This window comes from Procambarus clarkii, chromosome 30, assembly GCF_040958095.1.
Source record: "Procambarus clarkii isolate CNS0578487 chromosome 30, FALCON_Pclarkii_2.0, whole genome shotgun sequence".
Taxonomy (NCBI): Eukaryota; Metazoa; Arthropoda; class Malacostraca; order Decapoda; family Cambaridae; genus Procambarus; species Procambarus clarkii.
Window position 1 is genome coordinate 3,534,876 of NC_091179.1, and position 27,546 is coordinate 3,562,421.

Here is a 27,546-nt window from a genome sequence, read left to right on the forward strand (position 1 = left end):
TATTTTCTATTATACATGCAAAAACATTTGAATTTTCTTCACATGATACACAAGGTAGAAAATTAAATCAAAGACAACAAAACGCAACTACTTCATACTACAAACCAATTGAGAAACAGCAACATCGACGAAAGTCTCCATACTTGCATCGAACAACACCTCGACATCCTCACAGATCGACATCACCTCAGCACCGAAACAAGGATAATCAAGACACTAACAACATTTTATGGAGGACCTATGGCAATTCCACGACCGAGAGACGGCTTCCTGAACCTTGCAGGATCAACCTCACTGAGGACCAAGTCACTCTCCTAAATCTGGGTATAAACTGTCACGTTATGTCCAGACCAAGTGAGATGGCCTGGAAAGTGGAGTTGGAAATCCTATTGGACGACATATTCGACCTCGAGACACAAAAGAAGGTCACCATCAAGGACACCTTACAATCAGAACTTATCGCATAAAGAGGAAAGAATCGAGGAAACTACGGAAGCACCATACTGTCCTGCGAGCTCAAAGCGGCAGCTAAGAGCCTTCGTGAGAACAAGGAGATAGTCGTCAGGGGAGGTGACAAGTCGCCAATATGCGTCATTCTTAAAAAAGACGAATATCTGGCGAAAATGAACCTCATACTCTCTGACCAAACTAAATTCCAAAGGGTAACGAAGGACACTACAGCCGAATTGAAAGCAAAGGTTAGCAGATTGATCGAAACTGTGAACGCCAAGAAACCCGGACTCCACCTGCCAAAGATTATTGGGGAATACAAACCTGGATATGCGTATGGAAATGTCAAGACACATAGGCCTGGAAACCCACTTCGGCCAATCATCAGCCAGATACCCACACCCACGTACAGACTGGCGAAACGACTCAACGGCTTGCTGACTCCTTATGTCTCTTGCGCCTTCAGCCTGAAGTCCCAAAGGAATACCTGGTTGATACCTAGTTGATGGGGTTCTAGGAGTTCTTCTACTCCCCAAGCCCGGCCCGAGGCCAGGCTTGACTTGTGAGAGTTTGGTCCACCAGGCTGTTGCTTGGAGCGGCCCGCAGGCCCACATAACCACCACAGCCCGGTTGGTCCGGCACTCCTTGGAGGAATAAATCTAGTTTCCTTGAAAATGTCCACGGTTGTTCCGGCAATATTTCTTATGCTTGCTGGGAGCACGTTGAACAACCGCGGACCTCTGATGTTTATACAGTGTTCTCTGATTGTGCCTATGGCACCTCTGCTCTTCACTGGTTCTATTCTACATTTTCTTCCATATCTTTCACTCCAGTACGTTGTTATTTTACTGTGTAGATTTGGTACTTGGCCCTCCAGTATCTTCCAGGTGTATATTATTTGATATCTCTCTCGTCTTCTTTCTAGTGAGTACATTTGGAGGGCTTTGAGACGATCCCAATAATTTAGGTGCTTTATTGCGTCTATGCATCCATATATGTTCTCTGTATTCCCTCTATTTCAGCAATCTCTCCTGCTCTGAAGGGGGAAGTGAGTACTGAGCAGTACTCAAGATGGGACAACACAAGTGACTTGAAGAGTACAACCATTGTGATGGGATCCCTGGATTTGAAAGTTCTCGTAATCCATCCTATCATTTTTCTGGCTGTCGCAATATTTGCTTGGTTATGCTCGTTAAACGTTAGGTCGTCAGACATTGTTATTCCCAAATCTTTTACCTGCTTTTTTCCTACTATGGGTACATTTGATTGTGTTTTGTACTCTGTATTATGTTTATGGTCCTCATTTTTACCGTACCTGAGTACCTGGAATTTATCACTGTTAAACATCATGTTATTTTCTGATGCCCAGTCGAAAACTTTATTAATATCAGCTTGAAGTTTTTCAATGTCTTCAGCCGAGGTAATTTTTATACTGATTTTTGTGTCATCTGCAAAGGATGATACGAAGCTGTGCCTTGTATTTTTGTCTATATCTGATATGAGAATAAGGAAAAGCAGCGGTGCAAGGACTGTACCCTGAGGTACAGAGCTTTTAACTGCACTTGGACTAGATTTTATATGGTTGACTGTTACTCGCTGAGTCCTGTTTGACAGAAAACTGAGTATCCAGCGTCCTACTTTACCGGTTATTCCCATTGACTTCATTTTGTGTGCTATCACGCCATGGTCACATTTATCGAAAGCCTTTGCGAAGTCCGTGTATATCACATCTGCATTCTGTTTTTCTTCTAATGCCTTAGTGACTTTGTCGTAGTGCTCAAGTAGCTGTGAGAGGCACGATCTTCCCGCTCGAAATTCATGTTGGTCGGGGTTGTGAAGGTCATTGGTCTCCATGAAATTGGTGATCTGATTCCTAATCACTCTCTCAAATATTTTATGATGTGCGATGTTAGAGCAACTGGTCTATAATTTTTTGCCAATGCTTTGCTCCCTCCCTTGTGTAGAGGGGCTATGTCTGCTACTTTAAGTGCATCTGGTATCTCCCCCATCCAAGCTCTTCCTCCACAATACTGAGTGCCTGTGCTACCGGCACTTTGCATTTCTTTATAAATATTGAATTCCATGAGTCTGGACCTGGGGCTGAGTGCATGGGCATGTTTTCAATTTCTCTTTCAAAATTTAGTGCGCTCGTGTATATATCAGTTATATTTACAGGGGTTTGAATATCCCGCATAAAGAAATTGTCTGGATCTTCCACCTTCATGTTGTTTATTGGAGTGCTAAACATGTCCTCATACTGCTTTTTTAGGATTTCACTAATTTCTTTGTCATCCTCCGTGTATGAACCTTCACTTGTACGAATAGGTCCAATACTGGCAGTGGTTTTTGCTTTTGATTTCGCATATGAGAAGAAATATTTTGGATTTTTCTTTATTTCCTGAATTGCTTTCTGTTCTAAATGCCTTTCTTCAGTTTCACATGAGTGTTTCAATTTTCGCTCGATTTCTTCAATCTCCCTATTTAAATTATTCCTTCTCTGACGGGAAATTCGTGTCTACATAAGCAGTTCCGTTATTTTTTTCTGCGTTTATAGTGTCGTCTGCGTTCTCTTTCTACGTTAGATCTCTTCTGGCTTTCCTCAAAGGAACATGTTTCAGACAGACTTGATACGCTTCTGAAGTCAGTTTTTCTATTCCTTCTGTAGGACTTGTATTACTTAGAATAGTTCCCCGTGGAATGTTTGTAAGTTCCCTGTTTATTATCTCCCAGTCTATCCTTTTATTATTAAAATTGAATTTACTGAATAGCCCCTCTCGCTTTATCAACGTTTTAGTCTATTCTGAGTATTGATGGTCGTTTGCAGGGATAAGAGCCTCGTTGGACGTAGAATCACTGTTTACCAACGTACCTGTGGATGAAACAATCGGGATGATAGCCGACAGAGTGTATCGTGATCCGGCCTGTACTCCTCTTGACATACCAGAAAACATTCTAAGGAAACTACTCCAAGCTTGTACTAAAGAGGCACCCTTCTTGAGCCCGGATGGACACATGTATAAGCAAGTAGATGGGGTCGCCATGGGTTCTCTCCTAGGTGTCCTGTTTGCGAACTTCTACATGGGTACCATCGAGCAAAAAGTCTTAGTCGACATAAACCTGAAACCGGCCATATACTGCAGGTATGTTGACGACATTTTTACACAGGTACCTGATGTTAGACATCTGCAGGAGCTGAAGGAGGCATTTGAGCAGAATTCTGTTTTGCGTTTCACTTACGAGATGGAGAAGGATGGGAAGCTGCCCTTTCTAGATGTAACAGTCATGGAAAGGAGCGGAGGTTTTCCACACTGCAGTCCTAAGGAATTCACTGCATTTTCCACACTGCAGTTCCTTCCTAAGGAAACAAACATAGGAATGTGCCTAAATGCCAACAGTGACTGCCCAGACAGGTACAAGAGGAGTGTTGTTAACGCTTATGTCGACCGTGCTCTCAGCCACAGCTCAGAATGGAAGCAAGTCGACGAAGAACTCTGTAGGGTAAGGCAGGTCCTAGTCAACAACGGCTTCTCCATTGGTTTCGTTGAAGACATCATAAGAAGGAAAGTGAATCGCCATGCAACCTCTGAAAAGAAACTAACACAACACCTATACCCCTATTGACTATTTTATAGGAACTTCTTTTCCACACCTCATAAAACGGAGGAAAGGGTCCTGAAAGATATATGTTAATGAAACGTTATCCCTACAGTCAAAAATCAGAAGATACAACTGACGATACTATAAAACCAAGAAAACGGCCAGCCTACTATGAGAAACTCTCCAGACAAAAAGCAGAATGCTTTAAAGAGACCAACGTCGTGTATGCCTTCAAATGCCCACTTGGGGACTGTAAGCCTCAAAAAACTCAGTATATAGGCATGACAACAACATCTCTTTCCAGGCGTTTAACGATGCATAAGCAACAGGGCTCCATTAAGGAACATATAATCTCTTCCCACAACCAAACCATCACCAGAGAAATCTTAGCAAACAGCACAGAAATCATCGATAGATACAGCGACAGCAGGCGGCTTGATCTGCGAGGCACTACTCATCAAGAAGTCAACACCTGCAATCAACAGCCAATTAATGCACAACTATATTCTACCCGCTTCAAGACTACGCTCCAATATAGAAGCATCAAGAAATATGGGCCAATAGGCCCTCTGCAATTACTTCCATTCTTACCTTCAATACCCATTGTTTGTGTTCTGGCTTGTGTTGAAAGTTTGTTTTCACCTCATCCAAAACTGTTGTAACATATCACCTCACCCAAATGCAGGTATAAAAAATCGAAGATGTTTAAGCTCTATTCAGTTATAGTTGTGTGTGTGTGTGTAAACTAAATCTTTGAAAATGTAATAAGTTTTACGAAATGCGCTTAAGTGTCACCTCAGACTAGAAATTAAAATGAATTTTGGAGATCTGATTTTTCAATTACCATCAACAGTTAAAAGAAACATAAGAAAGATCGAGAAAATTCGTATTAGACTTACTTTTTCGGTCATATTTAATAATATATGTCTACAGGAAAGACTGCTACCAAAATATATATATATATATATATATATATATATATATATATATATATATATATATATATATATATATATATATATATATATATATATGTATATATATATATATAATATATATATATATATATATATATATATATATATATATATATATGTATATATATATATATATATATATATATATATATATATATATATATATATATAAATATATATATATATATAATATATATATATATATATATATATATATATATATATATATATATATATATATATATATATATATATATATATATATGTCGTACCTAGTAGCCAGAACGCACTTCTCAGCCTACTATGCAAGGCCCAATTTGCTTAATAAGCCAAGTTTTCATGAATTAATTGTTTTTCGACTACCTAACCTACCTAACCTAACCTAACCTAACTTTTTCCCATTTCTCCTGCCACCTACATTCTTTTGTATGTACACTATATATTTGTTTGATTTGAACTTTCTTACAAAAAAGGGGTTACATATAGGGTACATATATATATATATATATATATATATATATATATATATAATATATATATATATAATATATATATATATATATATATGTCGTACCTAGTAGCCAGAATGCACTTCTCAGCCTACTATGCAAGGCTCGATTTGCCTAATAAGCCAAGTTTTCATAAATTACTGTTTTTTCTACTACCTAACCTACCTAACCTAACTTTTTCGGCTACCTAACCTAACCTAACCTATAAAGATAGGTTAGGTTAGGTTAGGTAGGGTTGGTTAGGTTCTGTCATATATCTACGTTAATTTTAACTCGAATAAAAAAAATTGACCTCATGCATAATGAAATGGATAGCTTTATCATTTCATAAGAAAAAAATTAGTGAAAATATATTAATTCAGGAAAACATGGCTTATTAGGCAAATCGGGCTTTGCATAGTAGGCTGAGAAATGCGTTCTGGCTACTAGGTACGACATATGTCTATTTATATATATATATATATATATATATATATATATATATATATATATATATATATATATATATATATATATATATATATATATATATATATATATATATGTATGTATATATGTATATATATTATATTTTGGTAGCAGTCTTTCTTGTAAACATATATTATTAAATATGACCGAAAAAGTAAGATTAATAATTCTAACACGAACTTTCTCAATATTTCTTATGTTTCTTTTCACTGTCGATGGTAATTGAAAAATGAATTCTCCAAAATTCATTTTTATTTCTAGTCTGACGCGACGCTTGAACGCGTTTCGTATTAACTTATTACATTTTCAAAGACTTTAGTACACACACATACACACAACTTTAACCTGCAAACACTAAACAGAGTTCTTCTATGCTATAATTTTCAACAGCTTTCATCTTATATCCATCTTTGGACTTAGTATTTACGTTGGCCCAAAGTATATACTAAGCCCACCAATAGGATTGTGCCTGAACGGTAGAAGTGAGTGCCCCCAAAGATACAAAGCAAGTGTTTCAATGCTTATATTCGTCGAGCGCTTACCCACTACTCTGAATGGAGCAACGTGAGTAGAGAGTTTGAAAGAGTAACTCAGGTATTGGTGAACAACGGATATAGCAACGCGGAAATAAACGTCATTGCCTCACTAACTCTTTCTTTTATCTTTTCTACTTTATTGGATACCCCATCAGCATTGGTGTACCAAACCTTGAGACTCTTCTTGGAAACTCTGGTGCCAGAGTTCCCCTTTTCACTGGGGGGACTGGGGGGTTTCTGGGGGGCAAGTGGGGGCTGTGGGGGGGTGTCTTGGGGGGTGCTAGGGGGGGTGCCTGGGAGTGCCTGGTAGTCAAATGGGGTCTGGGCATCTAGGGGGTAGGAAGGGCATAATGGGTCTGAAAGTTAGGGAGGGTCTGAATAGCATAGGGGGGTTGAGAAATAGAGTGAGACTGAGAGTCAGATAGAGGTTGAGAGGTTTGGGTGGAGAGGGATATTGAGGGCAGAGGGCTGAGAGGAGAATGGAGCATGGGTGCTGGAATTGGAAGAGAGGGTGTATTAGTTAGGGGGGAATCGGGGGTAAGTGTGGGTTTTGGGGTAGAAGAGGGGAAGGGGGGAGATGGGGGAAGGTGTTAGGGGGTTACAAGGTGAGGGGGTTAAATGTGGGCTGGAGGTGCATAGGAGGGGCGAGGGTTGGGTGGGGTTTGGGGGTGAGTGGAAGAGGGGTGCAGTGGGAGCTGGGATGGAGTAGATGGAATTGAAGGCAATGGGGTAGAAGGGGCAGGGGAGTAGAAGGGGGTAGTAGGGGAGGGGGGATGAGAAGGTGGGTTTGGGGAGGGCAAGGCTTGACTCACTGGGGTCGTTGACAGGTGTAATGCAGCAGGGGCAGGGGAGTTGTTGGGGAAGTTCAAATGTGGAAGGGGCAGGGGGGTTTTGGGGGGATGAAGCAGGGGGGGGGGGGTTTAGGGGGCTGAGGCAGGGGGGGAGGTATAGGAGGGCTGAGCTGGGGAGGATGCGACCTGGGAGGTGACCTGGGAGTTGAGACTACCTGGGAGGCTATTTCGGTGTTGTGCTTGCCATCTATTCTTGTGGGCTATTTGTTCATCTTTCGTCATAAACCTCTCTATAAACACATTGTAATGGGTTTCACTTCCTCTGAGTAAATGCTTGTTCCTCATTATGCACTCCACAGCCTCCTCATTGGAGAATTGCACCAGAACAGGTCTATTCTTGGTACAATTGTAAGGTCCAACCCGGCGGCTGATATCCACCTCGTGTTCTGCCATTCCTGCTCCAATACATCTCAATATCTCATGCAATTCATATTTTTCCGTCTCTATCTTTTCTTGTCTTGTTGGTGCCCCAGATTCGAATCCATGTAATATAATAGACCGTCTCCTCAGTAATTCATTGTCCTGCTGGTAGCCTGTCCCGTGGGGATTCTCCATCCCAACCGCACTCACTAACCCATCCCCCACTAATCCTCTGTCCTTAGCCATGCTGTTAATCCTTCCTAATTCATTTGTGATCCGAGCACATTCCCTCTCCCAGTCCTCTCTTCTCTTCCTAATCTTTTCCTGAATATAGAGCATAAGCTCTTGTTTCTGCTTCTCTACCGCATCCTGTATTTTCTGAAATAACTCGCTTTTAATCCCTTGGATTGGATCCTCCATCCAATCGCTCCTTCTCTCTACAAATTTCCCTATAAATTTTTCTATAAATTTGTCCTCCTCCTCGTCCCTGCTGGTGATTGACCTTGAACCCCTTCCTGATCTAGTCATTGCAGTAACAACCTAGCCAAAAAGGCACTCCTCAATACCTTGCACAATCTAGCACAAACAGGCGAGAAAGTACTTCACGCGACTGGTCAGGTGTGAGATCCCCGCGTCCCTGCGTCACAGCTGGTGAGGTCACTAGTAAGGCTCCAGCTCCACAATTTCACAATACCACGATGTACTCAACAATTATTTTCAGTGGTACTTTTTCTACTGTTTTTCTTCACTTTCTTTGGTTTGAGTGAGCTTACTAGTTATTCAATCACTTATATACACTCATATACGCATATACACTGATTATCCCTCCCAATTCACTAGCTTTGCAAGAGCTTTCCAGACCCTTCTGACCACTGCGGCTGTCTGACCTCAACTGTGTGTGTGTGTGTGTGTGTGTGTGTGTGTGTGTGTGTGTACTCATCTAGTTGTACTCACCTAGTTGTGTTTGTGGGGATTGAGCTCTGGCTCTTTGGTCCCGCCTCTCAACCGTCAATCAACTGATGTACAGATTCCTGAGCCTACTGGGCTCTGTCATATCTACATTTGAAACTGTGTATGGAGTCAGCCTCTACCACATCACTTCCTAGTGCATTCCATTTACTAACTACTCTGACACTGAAAAAAATCTTTCTAATGTCTCTGTGGCTCATTTGGGTACTCAGCTTCCACCTGTGTCCCCTTGTTCGCGTCCCTCCAGTGTTCTATAGTTCATCCTTGTTTACCCGGTCGATTCACCTGAGGATTTTCTAGGTTGTGATCATGTCCCCCCCTACTCTTCTGTCTTCCAGTGTCGTAAGGTGCATTTCCCGCAGCCTTTCCTCATAACTCATGCCTCTTAGTTCTGGGACTAGTCTAGTAGCATACCTTTGGACTTTTTCCAGCTTCGTCTTGTGCTTGACAAGGTACGAGCTCCATGCTGGGGCCGCATACTCCAGGATTGGTCTTACATATATGGTGTACAAGATTCTAAATGATTTCTTACACAGGTTCCTGAACGCCGTTCTGATGTTAGCCAGCCTCGCATATGCCGCTGACGTTATTCTCTTTATGTGGGCTTCAGGAGACAGGTTTGGTGTGATATCAACTCCTAGATCTTTCTCTCTGTCTGTTTCATTAAGTACTTCATCTCCTATTCTGTATCCTTTGTCTGGCCTCCTGTTTCCACTGCCTAGTTTCATTACTTTGCATTTACTCGGGTTGAACTTCAACAGCCATTTGTTGGACCATTCACTCAGTCTATCTAGGTTATCTTGTAGCCTCCTACTATCATCCTCTGTTTCAATCCTCCTCATAATTTTTGCATCGTCGGCAAACATTGAGAGGAACGAATCTATACCCTCTGGGAGATTATTTACATATACCAGAAACAGTATAGGTCCAAGGACTGACCCCTGCGGGACTCCACTTGTAACGTCTCGCCAATCTGAGACCTCACCCCTCACACAGACTCGTTGTCTCCTGTTGCTTAGGTACTCCTCTATCCACCGGAGTACCTTCAATTTCACTCCGGCCTGCATCTCCAACTTTCGCACTAGCCTCTTGTGTGGCATTGTATCAAAGGCTTTCTGACAATCCAAAAATATGCAGTCTGCCTGCCCTTCTCTTTCTTGCCTTATTTTTGTTGCCTGGTCGTAGAATTTAAGTTACCCTGTGAGGAAGGACCTGCCATCCCTAAACCCATGTTGATGCTGTGTTACAAAGTTCCTTCGCTCCAGATGCTCCACTAGTTTTTTTCGCACAGTCTTCTCCATCAGCTTGCATGGTATGCAGGTTAGGGACACTGGCCTGTAGTTCAGTCCTGCCTATCCCCTTTCTTGTATATCGTTACTATGTTAGCTGCTTTCCAAATATCTGGCAGTTCCCCTGTTGCCAGTGATTTGTTATACACTATGGAGAGTGTTAGACACAGTTCTCTTGCTCCTTCCTTTAGTATCCAAGGGGAGATTCCATCTGGGCCTATAGCCTTTGTCATATCCAACTCTAGTAAACACTTCGTTACTTCCCCGCTGGTAATCTCAAACTCTTCCAGTGGTTCCTGGTTAGCTATTCCCTCACTTATCTCTGGAATTTCTCCTTGCTCTAAGGTGAAGACCTCCTGGGATTTCTTTTTCAGTTCCTCACACACTTCCTTGTCATTTGTAGTGAATCCTTCCACCCCTATCCTTAATTTTATAACCTGTTCCTTTACTGTTGTTTTTCTCCTAATGTGGCTATGCAACAATTTAGGCTGAGTCTTTGCCTTGCTTGCGATATCATTTTCGTATTGTCTTTCTGCCTCTCTTCTCATCCTGACATATTCATTCCTGGCATTCTGGTATCTTTCTCTGCTCTCCAGTGTCCTGTTATTACTATAGTTTCTCCATGCCCTTTTACTTTGCTGTTTAGCTAGCCTACATCTCTGAATAAACCATGGGTTTCTCATCTTCATTTCTCTGTTTTCCTTTTGGACTGGGCCAAACTTGTTTGATGCGTCCTTGCACTTCTGCGTGATGTAATCCATCATATCTTAGGCCGTCTTTCCCCTGAGCTCTGTTTTCCATGCTATATCTGTTTCCCTTTCATTTCCCTATAGTTTCCCTTTCGGTATGCTAACCTTTTGGTTTCGGTATCACTCCTCGAGTTCAATAACCCTTCTTCAATCAGGTACTCAAACACCAGTACACTGTGGTCGCTCATTCCTACTGGGTCCTCAAAACCGATTTCTTTTATGTCGGAGTCGTTCAGAGTGAAGACTAGGTCGAGTCTCGCTGGTTCGTCATTGCCTCTCATCCTTGTGGGTTCTCTGACATGCTGGGTTAAAATGTTTCTTGTCACCACCTCCAATAGTTTGGCTCTCCACATATCCTCGCCTCCATGCGGTTCCTTGTTCTCCCAGTCAATCTTTCCGTGATTGATGTCGCCCATGATGAGCAGGTGGGTATGGTGTGTGTGTGTGTTGTGTGTATGTGTGTGTGTAGTGTGTGTGTGTGTGTGTGTGTGTGTGTGTGTGTGTGTGTATCTGTGTGTGTGTGTGTATGTGTGTGTGTGTGTGTGTGTGTGTGTGTGTGTGTGTGTGTGTGTGTGTGTGTGTGTGTGTGTGTGTGTGTGTGTGTGTGTGTGTGTTGTGTGTGTGTGTGTGTGTGTGTGTGTGTGTGTGTGTGTGTGTGTGTGTGTGTGTGTGTGTGTGTGTGTGTGTGTGTGTGTGTGTGTGTGTGTGTGTGTGTGTGTGTGTGTGTGTGTGTGTTCACCTAGTTGTGCTTACAGGGGATGAGCTCTGCTCTTTTGGCCCGCCTCTCAACTGTTACTAATTTCTAACCATTCTTTGTTTCCCACACACCCCCTAGGAAGCAACCTGTAACAGCTGTCTAACTCCCAGGTACCTATTTACTGCTAGGTAAAAGGCGCATCAGGGTGAAAGAAACTCTGCCTATCTGTTTCAGCCGGCACCAGGATCAAAACAGGACGCGAGGTTTACGAGTCCTAAGCACTGTCCCCTCAGCCACAGGTCCCTTGTGTGTGTGCACGCGTGTGCGTGCGTTATATTATGTATGGTTAATGTTAGGTCAGATTAGATTAAGTTGGTTAGGGTACACTAGATAAGATTAGGTAAAGTTAGATTATATTAAATGTCAATATTAGATTAGGTAATAGGTTAGATTAGGTCAGGTCAAGGACTATGGAGGGCACCTACCTTTAAGATGGTTATCAGAGAACCAGTCAACACAGACAACCAACTGCAAATCATGATATCAATGTTGTTATCAAGAATAATACCTGCTGTTATACCTGCTGCATGGGTAACAGCTTCTTCCACATATCAACTTACCCTGGCTTTGCGCCCCGGAGAGGCCAATCTAGACCGCCAACTCCATAGTTTAATGATATTGATGGATGCCTACAATCAACGTATATAAATAGAATAGAGATCAAATTAGGGCCATTATTGGTAACAATGATGATAGTAAGATGAGAAACTAGACCAAACATTACCTTCCTGGCCTGGTAGCAGCCAGGAAGGCCAAACAATAATGTACACATAAATGGTAGTGGCTCGCGAAAGTGACACAATGTCCCGTTTTCTGTTCTTGGGTCCTTGTTCTTGGGTTGATTACAGTCGGGCACTTTAGTACAACAGCTTCTTGACATTGGGAACTGTCGTGAGGACGGTCGTTCATCATGGCGGTCGTCAGCAGTTAGACATTTGGGGGGACCTAGATATAAGCCTGACATCTATATAAATAAAAATGGAAATGTTAGTTTGTTTAAAATCGCTAATCTCCGAAAGTTCTTCACCGATTGCTTTGAAATTTTCACACAACGTTCCATTCGCATCCGGGCAGGTTTTTTTTTTATATATACATACTATATAGAAGTCACGTCTGTGACGGTAAAAAAAAAAACATGCTTTTTCAGAAAACTGTGTTTTTCAAAACTGTGTTTTTTTCAGAAAAGCTTTGTTTTTCATGTGTTTTTCATGTGAGGGAAATCTTCGAAACCTCTTTACCGATTGCTTTGAAATTTTGACAGAACGTTGCATTCGAATAGGCGCGTTTTTTGTATATTTACTTTATACATGCCTCACCTGTGACAGATAAAAAAACATGCTTAAAAAAAAAAAAAAACAGCGTCATCTGATGGACATAAGAGCAACACACGCTGTAATCTCCGAAAGTTCTTCACCGATTGCTCTGAAATTTTTACACAACGTTGCAATCGAACAAGCACATCTTTTTATATGCCAACTATATAGATGCCACACCCTGTGACAGGTAAAATCATGTGTTTTTTTAAAAACAGCCCCATCTGTTGCACATAATAGGAACATGCACTCTATACTAAATATGTCACGAATTCCATTTCAATGTTTCCGATTGCATTGATTACCATACCGTTCATTCGTAAGTATGAGCATAGATGCCGAACCTGTGACAGGTAAAACTATGCTTTTCCTGAAAAACAGCCCCATCTGTTGCATGTAAAAGCAACAAACATGCTATACTAAATATGTTACAATTCCATTTCAATGTTTCTGATTACACTGATAAAATGAATTTTCATTTATTTTCATTTTGATTTAATTATTTTGTGTGAATTGCATTGGAATTGAGATGTATTGTTTACCATTTCATTTCTTGGGTATAGTTTATTTGTTAATTTTTTCATATTTTGATTTCAATTTTTAACTGTATTTCTTATATTTCATTGATGGGAACATCAGATCACTTGATGTTCCCTATTTTCTGATGGAAACAGACCATTTGGGAAGGCATCAGACGAGGGAGTGGGAAATGGTAGGAATGACGAGGGGACGAAAGTGAGAGATGGTGTGGAGGACGAGGGGACAGGGAAGGTTGCTGTGGCTCAGCAACGCACATGCTGGTACCGCACATGAGTGGACGGGTGTATATATATATATATATATATATATATATATATATATATATATATATATATATATAATATATATATATACATACATATATATATATATATATGTCGTACCTAGTAGCCAGAACGCACTTCTCAGCCTACTATGCAAGGCCCGATTTGCCTAATAAGCCAAGTTTTCCTGAATTAATATATTTTCTCTAATTTTTTTCTTATGAAATGATAAGCTACCCATTTCATTATGTATGAGGTCAATTTTTTTTAATTGGAGTTAAAATCAACGTAGAAATATGACCGAACCTAACCAACCCTACCTAACCTAACCTAACCTATCTTTATAGGTTAGGTTTGGTTAGGTAGCCGAGAAAGTTAGGTTAGGTTAGGTAGGTTAGGTAGTCGAAAAAAATTATTTCATGAAAACTTGGCTTATTAGGCAAATCGGGCCTTGCATAGTAGGCTGAGAAGTGCGTTCTGGCTACTAGGTACGACATATATATATATATATATATATATATATATATATATATATATATATATTATATATATATATATATATATATAGAATTGAGAATTATATTAGAAGGTAGTCACTCTCACATTACTTCTTGAGCGGTTTAATATCAATAACATCACTGCAGAGGCGAGTAGTTCATTCTCACATCACTGCAGAGGCGGGTTCGTCATTCTCACATCGCTACTTAGGTGAGTAGGTCACTCTCACGTCACTAGTGAGGCGGATAAGTCACTCTCACATCACTCCTGAGGCGGGTAGGTCACTCTCACATCACTACTGAGGCGGTAGGTCACTCTCATATCACAACTGAGGCAGATAGCTCACTCTCACATTACTACTGAGGCGGGTAGGTCACTCTCACATCACTACTGAGGCGGGTAGGTCACTCTCATATCACTACTGAGGCAGATAGCTCACTCTCACATTACTACTGAGGCGGGTAGGTCACTCTCACATTACTACTGAGGCGGGTAGGTCACTCTCACGCCACTACTGAGGCGGGTAGGTCACTCTCACATCACTACTGAGGCGGGTAGGTCACTCTTACGCCACTACTGAGGCGGGTAGGTCACTCTCACGCCACTACTGAGGCGGGTAGGTCACTCTCACATCACTACTGAGGCGGGTAGGTCACTCTTACGCCACTACTGAGGCGGGTAGGTCACTCTCACATCACTACTGAGGCGGGTAGGTCACTCTCACATCACTACTGAGGCGGGTAGGTCACTCTCACATCACTACTGAGGCGGGTAGGTCACTCTCACATCACTACTGAGGCGGGTAGGTCACTCTCACATCACTACCGAGGTGGGTAGGTCACTCTCACATCACTACTGAGGCGGGTAGGTCACTCTCACACCACTACTGAGGCGGGTAGATCACTCTCACATCACTACTGAGGCGGGTTGGTCACTCTCACATAACATCTACCATGTTGACGTCAACAGGTGCGGCAGGTGTCATGGTGCGTGACGGTGGTGGTGGTGAGCGACGACCTCGCCTTCCTCGCCACCTTCGCCCAGTGGTCCCTCAAGGGCCAGTAGTATGATTTATGACTACGAGGGGCCGTTTTGCTTTTTTCGAGGGCCCCTCGTAGTCATACCTGTTTTTCGTTACAGTTTTGAAGGGCCCCTCGTAGTCATACCTGTTTTTCGTTGCAGTTTTGAAGGGCCCCTCGTAGCCATACCTGTTTTTCGTTTATCAATTATGCAACCTGAACTTGAGAGCTGCACTACATAAATTTCAAACTTTATTTGAATATGGGGAATATAATATGAACGATAGGAAGATAATTCAATTTGCATATTCTAATTTTGCAATGCCTAACTGCAAAAAGACATTTTGCATAGATGGACAGGATAAATGTCTATCGCTGTGTGATGACTCCTCATATTACTGAGCTGTAAGTATATTTTAGGTGTTTGCCATATATTGTCTTTCATATTATTGCTTATTTATTATTATTATTATTCTGTGTTGCTAATATGGTTTCTATTTATTCTTCCAGATTTGATGTGGCAGAGGAACTGGTCTCACAAAAAATTACCAGGATCTGGGATTGCTATGACCAACATCTGAAATATTATGCTTGTTCCCCATTACAATTTTACTGTTAAGACTAGAATGTAAACTTTTATTACTAATAAAATAATAGAAACCTATACAATGTATATTCTTAAACCTCTGATTAGGTTAGGTGGGGATGGTTAGTCTAGTCATTTTTTAATAATAACATTAAATACAGAATATACAGGTAGGAAGCTAAAGGCCGCATTGGCCATCTGGTGACGTCATACATAGTTGACAAGTCAGGTGCTGTAATACCTTGACACCTATATGCTAATGGCCAGCAATACCTTATCCCTATACCTGAGGTCGCTTTTCACGATGTCACTAAACATCAACAATAACTGGACTGTAGAATGTATTTGTTTGTTATATATAATAAGTTAAGTTAGGTTAGGTTAGGATGGTTTGATCGGGTTTATGAATAACAGAAAATATAAGCAATGAGCGAAAATACGAGCTATTGTAGCTGAATATCAACTTTGATGAAGCACAGAGTACAGTTGAGGTATTAAGCCAGATTAAGAGTTCACACTTATGTGTGAACCTCCTGGGATCCACATTTAGCGCGCCTCGCGCCGCATAAGGCCTTATTTCAAAAAAATGAGAGGCTTGCTTTTACTGAATGAGTATTTTTTTTGTTATATGCTGAAGTAAGGTGTGGTAGGTATGTTTTCAGCGAATGTGAGATGTGTATACGGTTAGGGACAATATTGGTTTAATACTGAACTCGCATTGAAATCACCAATGCCCAGGGCTCTGTTTTTTCATATAAACGACTGATAACAGTTTTTTCATTTTTATTTTTTGCCCTATGCATAATAAACGATCCTTCAAGAAAGATTGTCAAAGCTAAAATTACATTATCTAGAAAGATGAAGAAGAAGAAAAAGGGGTGACATGATAGAGGTGTGACTGAATGGTCATAGTAAAGGGGTATATTAATAACCTATTAAACGTATCAACATGAAACAGAACAGGAATAAATTGGATAAGTTTTACATTTATATTTAGGAAAAAAGACCTGGGTAAATACTGGTTCAGTTACAGGGATGAACGCTGAGATACATGGTAGTTAATGCTCTGTGTTGCTTCCCCTTTTTGCAATGGACGATAGTTGGAAGTAAATAGGAAATTTAAAATAGACTAGGATTGATGGTATTTTACATTAGGTTTCAGGACCACTGTTGTATCACAAAACACACGACTCATAGACCGGCTTTTTAATCCCCTTGATCGTGCCTGTGCAGGAACGCTGAGCGGCTAGCTGGTGACGTCATTGACCATTAGCAATGCCTATGCATGAACCACAGGGGTTAACGAAAAACATGTATGACTACGAGGGACCTTTTAATACCCTTGAGCGTAATTTCATGGACTATAAGGCAATCACCTGCTCGGGTAACGAAAAACAGGTATGCCGGATCGTGTCCCCATAAAACTGTAAAACTGCAACGAAAAACAGGTATGACTACGAGGGGCCCTTCAAAACTGCAACGAAAAACAGGTATGACTACGAGGGGCCCTTCAAAACTGCAACGAAAAACAGGTATGACTACGAGGGGCCCTTCAAAACTGCAACGAAAAACAGGTATGACTACGAGGGGCATTTCAAAACTGCAACGAAAAACAGGTATGACTACGAGGGGCCCTTCAAAACTGCAACGAAAAACAGGTATGACTACGAGGGGCCCTTCAAAACTGCAACGAAAAACAGGTATGACTACAAGGGGCCCTTCAAAACTGCAACGAAAAACAGGTATGACTACGAGGGGCCCTTCAAAACTGCAACGACAACAGGTATGACTACGAGGGGCCCTTCAAAACTGCAACGAAAAACAGGTATGACTACGAGGGGCCCTTCAAAACTGCAACGAAATACAGGTATGACTACGAGGGGCCCTTCAAAACTGCAACGAAAAACAGGTATGACTACGAGGGGCCCTTCAAAACTGCAACGAAAAACAGGTATGACTACGAGGGGCCCTTCAAAACTGCAACGAAAAACAGGTATGACAACGAGGGGCCCTTCAAAACTGCAACGAAAAACAGGTATGACTACGAGGGGCCCTCGAAAAAAGCAAAACGGCCCCTCGTAGTCATAAATCATACTACTAGGGCCGCCTCCTGGTGTGGTCGACGAGGCTCCTGGTCGTCACCCGTCTCCCCCTCCACCTGCTACAGGTCCTCCATGGGCTGCTCTCCATGACTAACTCCATTCTTCTGATTATTCATGAATCACTAATCAGCTTCAGGTACTGCTGCTTTTCACATACTCTTTATTATACTCTGTGAGAGATATGGGTTAGCATGATTCGTTTTGTTTAGGGGAAGAAAGATTTTCTACTTGTTGCTAATATTATCAAATATCAAAACAAATATTTTTTGAATACTTTCTGAACCTCTCAATAGATGTGTTATGTACATCCAGCTGCCGTACAGTCCTAGGGGATCCCAGGCGCTGAAGGTGGCCTCCTGGACGCCCCACCGAGGCCTCGCCCTCACCTCCAGCCTCCCGCTCTTCCCTGACAAGTTCTCCAGGTGAGAATGAAGAAACAAATGCAAGGAATAACTAATGCAAATACTCGCGAGTTCAATTTAGTTAAATTATGAGACAGATAATTAATTGAGTGACTAAATACTTTATTAAGTATTTAAAATGTCGGAAGATTATTCAGATGAATATAAATTGTGTTTTATGTTTGGCTGTTAGAAAAAATATTCAAGATATATGATAAAAGTAAATATTTCAGTTAATAGCGAAACTTATTTATATTCATATATGTATACTGTTTGCAGGCTTACCCTACTGAAGGAAGCATTGTTATCTACGCTCTCTCTATAGGTTACTTCAGCGGCCGACTCTGAAGTTGGCAACAGAGATAAACTCCCTTAACATCATGGTTACCAGAGAGAAAACCAAGATTCGCCCGGAAGAGAGACTGGAGTTTGTTGGACCCTTGCCGGACCTGGTGTCATACCTCGCAACGGCTCTCAACTTCTCGTAAATCACAGTTTGTAGTACCCATGGTAGACTTCGGGTGTCTGATTCACCAAACTTTTCCTCAGCCACCAAAGAATTATTATAATTCTACAATCGACTTGAGAATGGTCCAGGACGGACCGAAACGTCGTCGTCCCTTCAATTTCTAGTGTGTGGTCTGGTCAACATACTTCAGCCACGTTATTGTGACTCATCGCCTGCATATTATAATTCTAGTTCTGACACTCTATGCTAATCACCATTTTCCAATGAAATGTCAAACTCTACGGCAGGAAAATATTAGAGACTATTTCAATGGTGGATTTCAATGAGCAAAAGTCTTTGACAAGAAATTTTTTACCTCTTTATGTATGACAATCTGTAGGGAATCTTGCATTAAGCACTTTTATCACTTAAAGAAAAGAGGGATACATAAAGTATAGAGATAAAATTTACATTATGTTTATTTACTTATCTATAAAAAAAGGAAATTCGCATCACGTTAATAACCAACCAATGGAAGATTAACTGTCTCACAGATATACAGACAGACCAAATTAATAACTTAATGTTTAAAAATAAACTAGACCTGTTCGCACTGCATGGTTTCCTACACTTGGATAATATCCACACCTAGTACTGTTGGTCTGGTATTACTATAAGAGTTCAACGAAAAACAATGTTTCTGAATCCAGGTTTCAAGGAAAAAATTTATGTACTATAATTTGTGGATGTGTACTCTATCTTTGTAGCTAATTTTGGTACATGGATGTTAAATATCACTCTGTTTCACTAGTATGATAGATTACTACTTGAATGTTTTCTTTAGCACTTTGTGCACAAGACTGTATGTATGCACTACCTTCTGCAGCTTAGTGATGACAGAAATATCAATGCCAAGATGACATTACTCCGCATATGAAGGTTTCTCAATTCCATGACCACAGACAGAAGTTTCTCAGCTTAAACTTATAAACTGTTACCCAATTAATTTACTTCTACAGCCTCAGGCAGCCAATCCAACATATTGCTTAATAAATGCTATTTTACTGCCTGTAGTCTAAGTGTCGATCATAAAAGGGTAGAAGAATTATACCATTATCAACAATTAAATTATTCATTAACTGAGAGGGAAAAATTACGAGTAAGGGATGATTAGAGTTATGTAAAAAAATTCCAGAAAGATCCCAGGTACAACATACAGGAACTAATTGGTATGATACACAGGAACTGTTGAGCCTAGGTAACATTAGTATATTAGGTTGTGGCATTTTAAAACAATAAAACTAATAAAAAAAATATTGATAAATCCTTCGCACAGTATATGATCACTAGAAGGTACTTCTTTATCTACGATGCAATAGAGTTAGCATCATTTTTAAGTAATTTAATGTTTAGACATTGCAGTGGCAAACATAATGCAAGTTGCTGTATTACGAGTGGTATTCTATCAGTAAACCAGTTTGTTTTTCTTGGCTCTAGGTACATGTACTTGAGACCTCCTGATGGATCTTGGGGCATTAAGCGTGTCGATGGTACCTGGTCAGGCATGATGGGTATGGTGATCAGGCAGGTAAGTTAAGTCCACTAGGAAGCATTTAACATACAGGGGCAGAAATCAAACTTTTTGTGCTATAATATGCTAAATCACAATATTTTTTTCATAAAATTCCAAACGACGACATTTCGGTTCGTCGTGGACCATTATTAAGTTGTGTGGTCCATCCTGGACCATTATCGAGACCACACGCACCACTTAATAATGGTCCCTGACGGACCGAATCGTCGTCGTTTCTCCATCTTCTGATGTGGGATTTGATCATCATACCTTCAGCGGCGTTAGACTCATCGTTTCCACTAGAGAAAAGTTACCATGAGTTAAATCATTCCGGTTACATCAGTCTGTTGTGGTGTTAGTGTGGCATCATGTCTCTTGGGCTTTAGAATCATCACATTCAGTTACCAAATAAAACATGTATTCTGCTATGATTTTCTTATTATTCTCCACGAGCGACTTCATCCGGTTTTATCATGTTCCTTATTTGCACAATGTAGTTGTTTTATTTCAAACTTGCAGGAAGTAGATGTAGCAGTTGGCCTCTTCGGTATTAGTGGAGTGCGCGCTGAGGTAGTGGACTTCATGGAACCAATTCTTATAGAATACATTAGGATGCTGGGAGCGCGCGGCCGGCCGGAGGTGGACCCCTGGGGCTTCCTGTTCCCTCTGGAGCCGGTGGTGTGGGCGGCCATCCTGGCGGCGCTGCTGGTGCTGCCTCTGACGGCCTTCCTCATGTCTTCATGCTTCTCACTCAGGACCGTCCATCAAAATAAGAACTTTCTGACAACATCCGCTTACCTCCGTATTTTGTTGAATCAGAGTAAGGAATTACATTACTATAAAACAAAATATTAGATATTGATTATGTTTTAGATAACATATTGCGAATTTTATTGTTATTGTAGTGTTTTTAGTGAGATTAATTAAATAAATAAGCAAGTTAGTAAAATTATCAAATACGAAATTGCCAACCTACAGGTCAGCGTAAATTACATTCGAACACTGAATGTGCATCAATACCTTTAAGTCTTTTGATAATTTTGTAGTAATGATACGAAGATTATTAATTATTAAAAATGTCTTCGATTTTTATAACTTTATAAGAATTGCATTTGGTTTATCAGGAGATAAAAAGAAACTTGGATAATACCTTATGATATGTCATCATTCGTTTTCAACGGTACAAGAATTTCATAACTCCCCCAATAATCTAGCCAACAAACGAAAGATATGAAAGATAAATGCTTTACCTATTACAGTTGTCCAGAACGACACACTATTGAGTACATCAGTAGGTTGATGATGTAGCAGTGCTACTTAGATACAATGCTGTTCCTATGACATGTCGAGGTACTAGTACTGCGATGATGATACAATGTTCTTCTGATACATATGTGTGTATATCACGAAACTTAACATGATGAAAAATGTGACAGTGTCAGATCATGGAGGATGAATTGAAGCAGGAATTTCCTTAAGTACTTTCGCATTTAATAATTCATCTTCAGAAGGGTTCTGAAGATTATATATTCTGATATATATGTATATATATATATATATATATATATATATATATATATATATATATATATATATATATATATATATATATATATATATATATATATATATATATATATATATATATATATATATATATATATATATATATGCGAACAAGCCTGAATGGTCCCCAGGACAATATGCAACTGAAAACTCACACCCCAGAAGTGACTCGAACCCATACTCCCAGAAACAACGCATCTGGTATGTACAAGACGCCTTAATCCACTTGACCATCACGACCGGACAAAATGAGGTGATAGCCTAAGCTATTTGAACCACCCCACCGCCGGCACTCGGATAGTAATCTTGGGCATAGCATTTTACCAAATCACCTCATTCTTTGGGGCACACGTGAGGAACACAAATGCGAACAAGCCTGAATGGTCCCCAGGACAATATGCAACTGAAAACTCACACCCCAGAAGTGACTCGAACCCATACTCCCAGAAGCAACGCATCTGGTATGTACAAGACGCCTTAATCCACTTGACCATCACGACCGGACAAAATGAGGTGATAGCCTAAGCTATTTGAACCACCCCACCGCCGGCACTCGGATAGTAATCTTGGGCATAGCATTTTACCAAATCACCTCATTCTTTGGGGCACACGTGAGGAACACAAATGCGAACAAGCCTGAATGGTCCCCAGGACAATATGCAACTGAAAACTCACACCCCAGAAGTGACTCGAACCCATACTCCCAGAAGCAACGCATCTGGTATGTACAAGACGCCTTAATCCACTTGACCATCACGACCGGACAAAATGAGGTGATAGCCTAAGCTATTTGAACCACCCCACCGCCGGCACTCGGATAGTAATCTTGGGCATAGCATTTTACCAAATCACCTCATTCTTTGGGGCACACGTGAGGAACACAAATGCGAACAAGCATGAATGGTCCCCAGGACAATATGCAACTGAAAACTCACACCCCAGAAGTGACTCGAACCCATACTCCCAGAAGCAACGCATCTGGTATGTACAAGACGCCTTAATCCACTTGACCATCACGACCGGACAAAATGAGGTGATAGCCTAAGCTATTTGAACCACCCCACCGCCGGCACTCGGATAGTAATCTTGGGCATAGCATTTTACCAAATCACCTCATTCTTTGGGGCACACGTGAGGAACACAAATGCGAACAAGCCTGAATGGTCCCCAGGACAATATGCAACTGAAAACTCACACCCCAGAAGTGACTCGAACCCATACTCCCAGAAGCAACGCATCTGGTATGTACAAGACGCCTTAATCCACTTGACCATCACGACCGGACAAAATGAGGTGATAGCCTAAGCTATTTGAACCACCCCACCGCCGGCACTCGGATAGTAATCTTGGGCATAGCATTTTACCAAATCACCTCATTCTTTGGGGCACACGTGAGGAACACAAATGCGAACAAGCCTGAATGGTCCCCAGGACAATATGCAACTAACAACTCACACCCCAGAAGTGACTCGAACCCATACTCCCAGAAGCAACGCATCTGGTATGTACAAGACGCCTTAATCCACTTGACCATCACGACCGGACAAAATGAGGTGATAGCCTAAGCTATTTGAACCACCCCACCGCCGGCACTCGGATAGTAATCTTGGGCATAGCATTTTACCAAATCACCTCATTCTTTGGGGCACACGTGAGGAACACAAATGCGAACAAGCCTGAATGGTCCCCAGGACAATATGCAACTGAAAACTCACACCCCTGAAGTGACTCGAACCCATACTCCCAGAAGCAACGCATCTGGTATGTACAAGACGCCTTAATCCACTTGACCATCACGACCGGACAAAATGAGGTGATAGCCTAAGCTATTTGAACCACCCCACCGCCGGCACTCGGATAGTAATCTTGGGCATAGCATTTTACCAAATCACCTCATTCTTTGGGGCACACGTGAGGAACACAAATGCGAACAAGCCTGAATGGTCCCCAGGACAATATGCAACTGAAAACTCACACCCCAGAAGTGACTCGAACCCATACTCCCAGAAGCAACGCATCTGGTATGTACAAGACGCCTTAATCCACTTGACCATCACGACCGGACAAAATGAGGTGATAGCCTAAGCTATATGAACCACCCCACTGCCGGCACTCGGATAGTAATCTTGGGCAGAGCATTTTACCAAATCACCTCATTCTTTGGGGCACACGTGAGGAACACAAATGCGAACAAGCCTGAATGGTCCCCAGGACAATATGCAACTGAAAACTCACACCCCAGAAGTGACTCGAACCCATACTCCCAGAAGCAACGCATCTGGTATGTACAAGACGCCTTAATCCACTTGACCATCACGACCGGACAAAATGAGGTGATAGCCTAAGCTATTTGAACCACCCCACCGCCGGCACTCGGATAGTAATCTTGGGCATAGCATTTTACCAAATCACCTCATTCTTTGGGGCACACGTGAGGAACACAAATGCGAACAAGCCTGAATGGTCCCCAGGACAATATGCAACTGAAAACTCACACCCCAGAAGTGACTCGAACCCATACTCCCAGAAGCAACGCATCTGGTATGTACAAGACGCCTTAATCCACTTGACCATCACGACCGGACAAAATGAGGTGATAGCCTAAGCTATTTGAACCACCCCACCGCCGGCACTCGGATAGTAATCTTGGGCATAGCATTTTACCAAATCACCTCATTCTTTGGGGCACACGTGAGGAACACAAATGCGAACAAGCCTGAATGGTCCCCAGGACAATATGCAACTGAAAACTCACACCCCAGAAGTGACTCGAACCCATACTCCCAGAAGCAACGCATCTGGTATGTACAAGACGCCTTAATCCACTTGACCATCACGACCGGACAAAATGAGGTGATAGCCTAAGCTATTTGAACCACCCCACCGCCGGCACTCGGATAGTAATCTTGGGCATAGCATTTTACCAAATCACCTCATTCTTTGGGGCACACGTGAGGAACACAAATGCGAACAAGCCTGAATGGTCCCCAGGACAATATGCAACTGAAAACTCACACCCCAGAAGTGACTCGAACCCATACTCCCAGAAGCAATGCATCTGGTATGTACAAGACGCCTTAATCCACTTGACCATCACGACTGGACAAAATGAGGTGATAGCCTAAGCTATATGAACCACCCCACTGCCGGCACTCGGATAGTAATCTTGGGCAGAGCATTTTACCAAATCACCTCATTCTTTGGGGCACACGTGAGGAACACAAATGCGAACAAGCCTGAATGGTCCCCAGGACAATATGCAACTGAAAACTCACACCCCAGAAGTGACTCGAACCCATACTCCCAGAAGCAACGCATCTGGTATGTACAAGACGCCTTAATCCACTTGACCATCACGACCGGACAAAATGAGGTGATAGCCTAAGCTATTTGAACCACCCCACCGCCGGCACTCGGATAGTAATCTTGGGCATAGCATTTTACCAAATCACCTCATTCTTTGGGGCACACGTGAGGAACACAAATGCGAACAAGCCTGAATGGTCCCCAGGACAATATGCAACTGAAAACTCACACCCCAGAAGTGACTCGAACCCATACTCCCAGAAGCAACGCATCTGGTATGTACAAGACGCCTTAATCCACTTGACCATCACGACCGGACAAAATGAGGTGATAGCCTAAGCTATTTGAACCACCCCACCGCCGGCACTCGGATAGTAATCTTAGGCATAGCATTTTACCAAATCACCTCATTCTTTGGGGCACACGTGAGGAACACAAATGCGAACAAGCCTGAATGGTCCCCAGGACAATATGCAACTGAAAACTCACACCCCAGAAGTGACTCGAACCCATACTCCCAGAAGCAACGCATCTGGTATGTACAAGACGCCTTAATCCACTTGACCATCACGACCGGACAAAATGAGGTGATAGCCTAAGCTATTTGAACCACCCCACCGCCGGCACTCGGATAGTAATCTTGGGCATAGCATTTTACCAAATCACCTCATTCTTTGGGGCACACGTGAGGAACACAAATGCGAACAAGCCTGAATGGTCCCCAGGACAATATGCAACTGAAAACTCACACCCCAGAAGTGACTCGAACCCATACTCCCAGAAGCAACGCATCTGGTATGTACAAGACGCCTTAATCCACTTGACCATCACGACCGGACAAAATGAGGTGATAGCCTAAGCTATTTGAACCACCCCACCGCCGGCACTCGGATAGTAATCTTGGGCATAGCATTTTACCAAATCACCTCATTCTTTGGGGCACACGTGAGGAACACAAATGCGAACAAGCCTGAATGGTCCCCAGGACAATATGCAACTGAAAACTCACACCCCAGAAGTGACTCGAACCCATACTCCCAGAAGCAACGCATCTGGTATGTACAAGACGCCTTAATCCACTTGACCATCACGACCGGACAAAATGAGGTGATAGCCTAAGCTATTTGAACCACCCCACCGCCGGCACTCGGATAGTAATCTTGGGCATAGCATTTTACCAAATCACCTCATTCTTTGGGGCACACGTGAGGAACACAAATGCGAACAAGCCTGAATGGTCCCCAGGACAATATGCAACTGAAAACTCACACCCCAGAAGTGACTCGAACCCATACTCCCAGAAGCAACGCATCTGGTATGTACAAGACGCCTTAATCCACTTGACCATCACGACCGGACAAAATGAGGTGATAGCCTAAGCTATTTGAACCACCCCACCGCCGGCACTCGGATAGTAATCTTGGGCATAGCATTTTACCAAATCACCTCATTCTTTGGGGCACACGTGAGGAACACAAATGCGAACAAGCCTGAATGGTCCCCAGGACAATATGCAACTGAAAACTCACACCCCAGAAGTGACTCGAACCCATACTCCCAGAAGCAACGCATCTGGTATGTACAAGACGCCTTAATCCACTTGACCATCACGACCGGACAAAATGAGGTGATAGCCTAAGCTATTTGAACCACCCCACCGCCGGCACTCGGATAGTAATCTTGGGCATAGCATTTTACCAAATCACCTCATTCTTTGGGGCACACGTGAGGAACACAAATGCGAACAAGCCTGAATGGTCCCCAGGACAATATGCAACTGAAAACTCACACCCCAGAAGTGACTCGAACCCATACTCCCAGAAGCAATGCATCTGGTATGTACAAGACGCCTTAATCCACTTGACCATCACGACTGGACAAAATGAGGTGATAGCCTAAGCTATATGAACCACCCCACTGCCGGCACTCGGATAGTAATCTTGGGCAGAGCATTTTACCAAATCACCTCATTCTTTGGGGCACACGTGAGGAACACAAATGCGAACAAGCCTGAATGGTCCCCAGGACAATATGCAACTGAAAACTCACACCCCAGAAGTGACTCGAACCCATACTCCCAGAAGCAACGCATCTGGTATGTACAAGACGCCTTAATCCACTTGACCATCACGACCGGACAAAATGAGGTGATAGCCTAAGCTATTTGAACCACCCCACCGCCGGCACTCGGATAGTAATCTTGGGCATAGCATTTTACCAAATCACCTCATTCTTTGGGGCACACGTGAGGAACACAAATGCGAACAAGCCTGAATGGTCCCCAGGACAATATGCAACTGAAAACTCACACCCCAGAAGTGACTCGAACCCATACTCCCAGAAGCAACGCATCTGGTATGTACAAGACGCCTTAATCCACTTGACCATCACGACCGGACAAAATGAGGTGATAGCCTAA

At 42.1% G+C, this 27,546-nt stretch overlaps 1 pseudogene; it reads left to right on the top strand.

Moving 5' to 3' along the window:
- The window catches only part of LOC138369829 (glutamate receptor ionotropic, delta-2-like), a 98,337-nt pseudogene that overhangs the window by 46,317 nt on the left and 24,474 nt on the right, over positions 1-27,546 (top strand).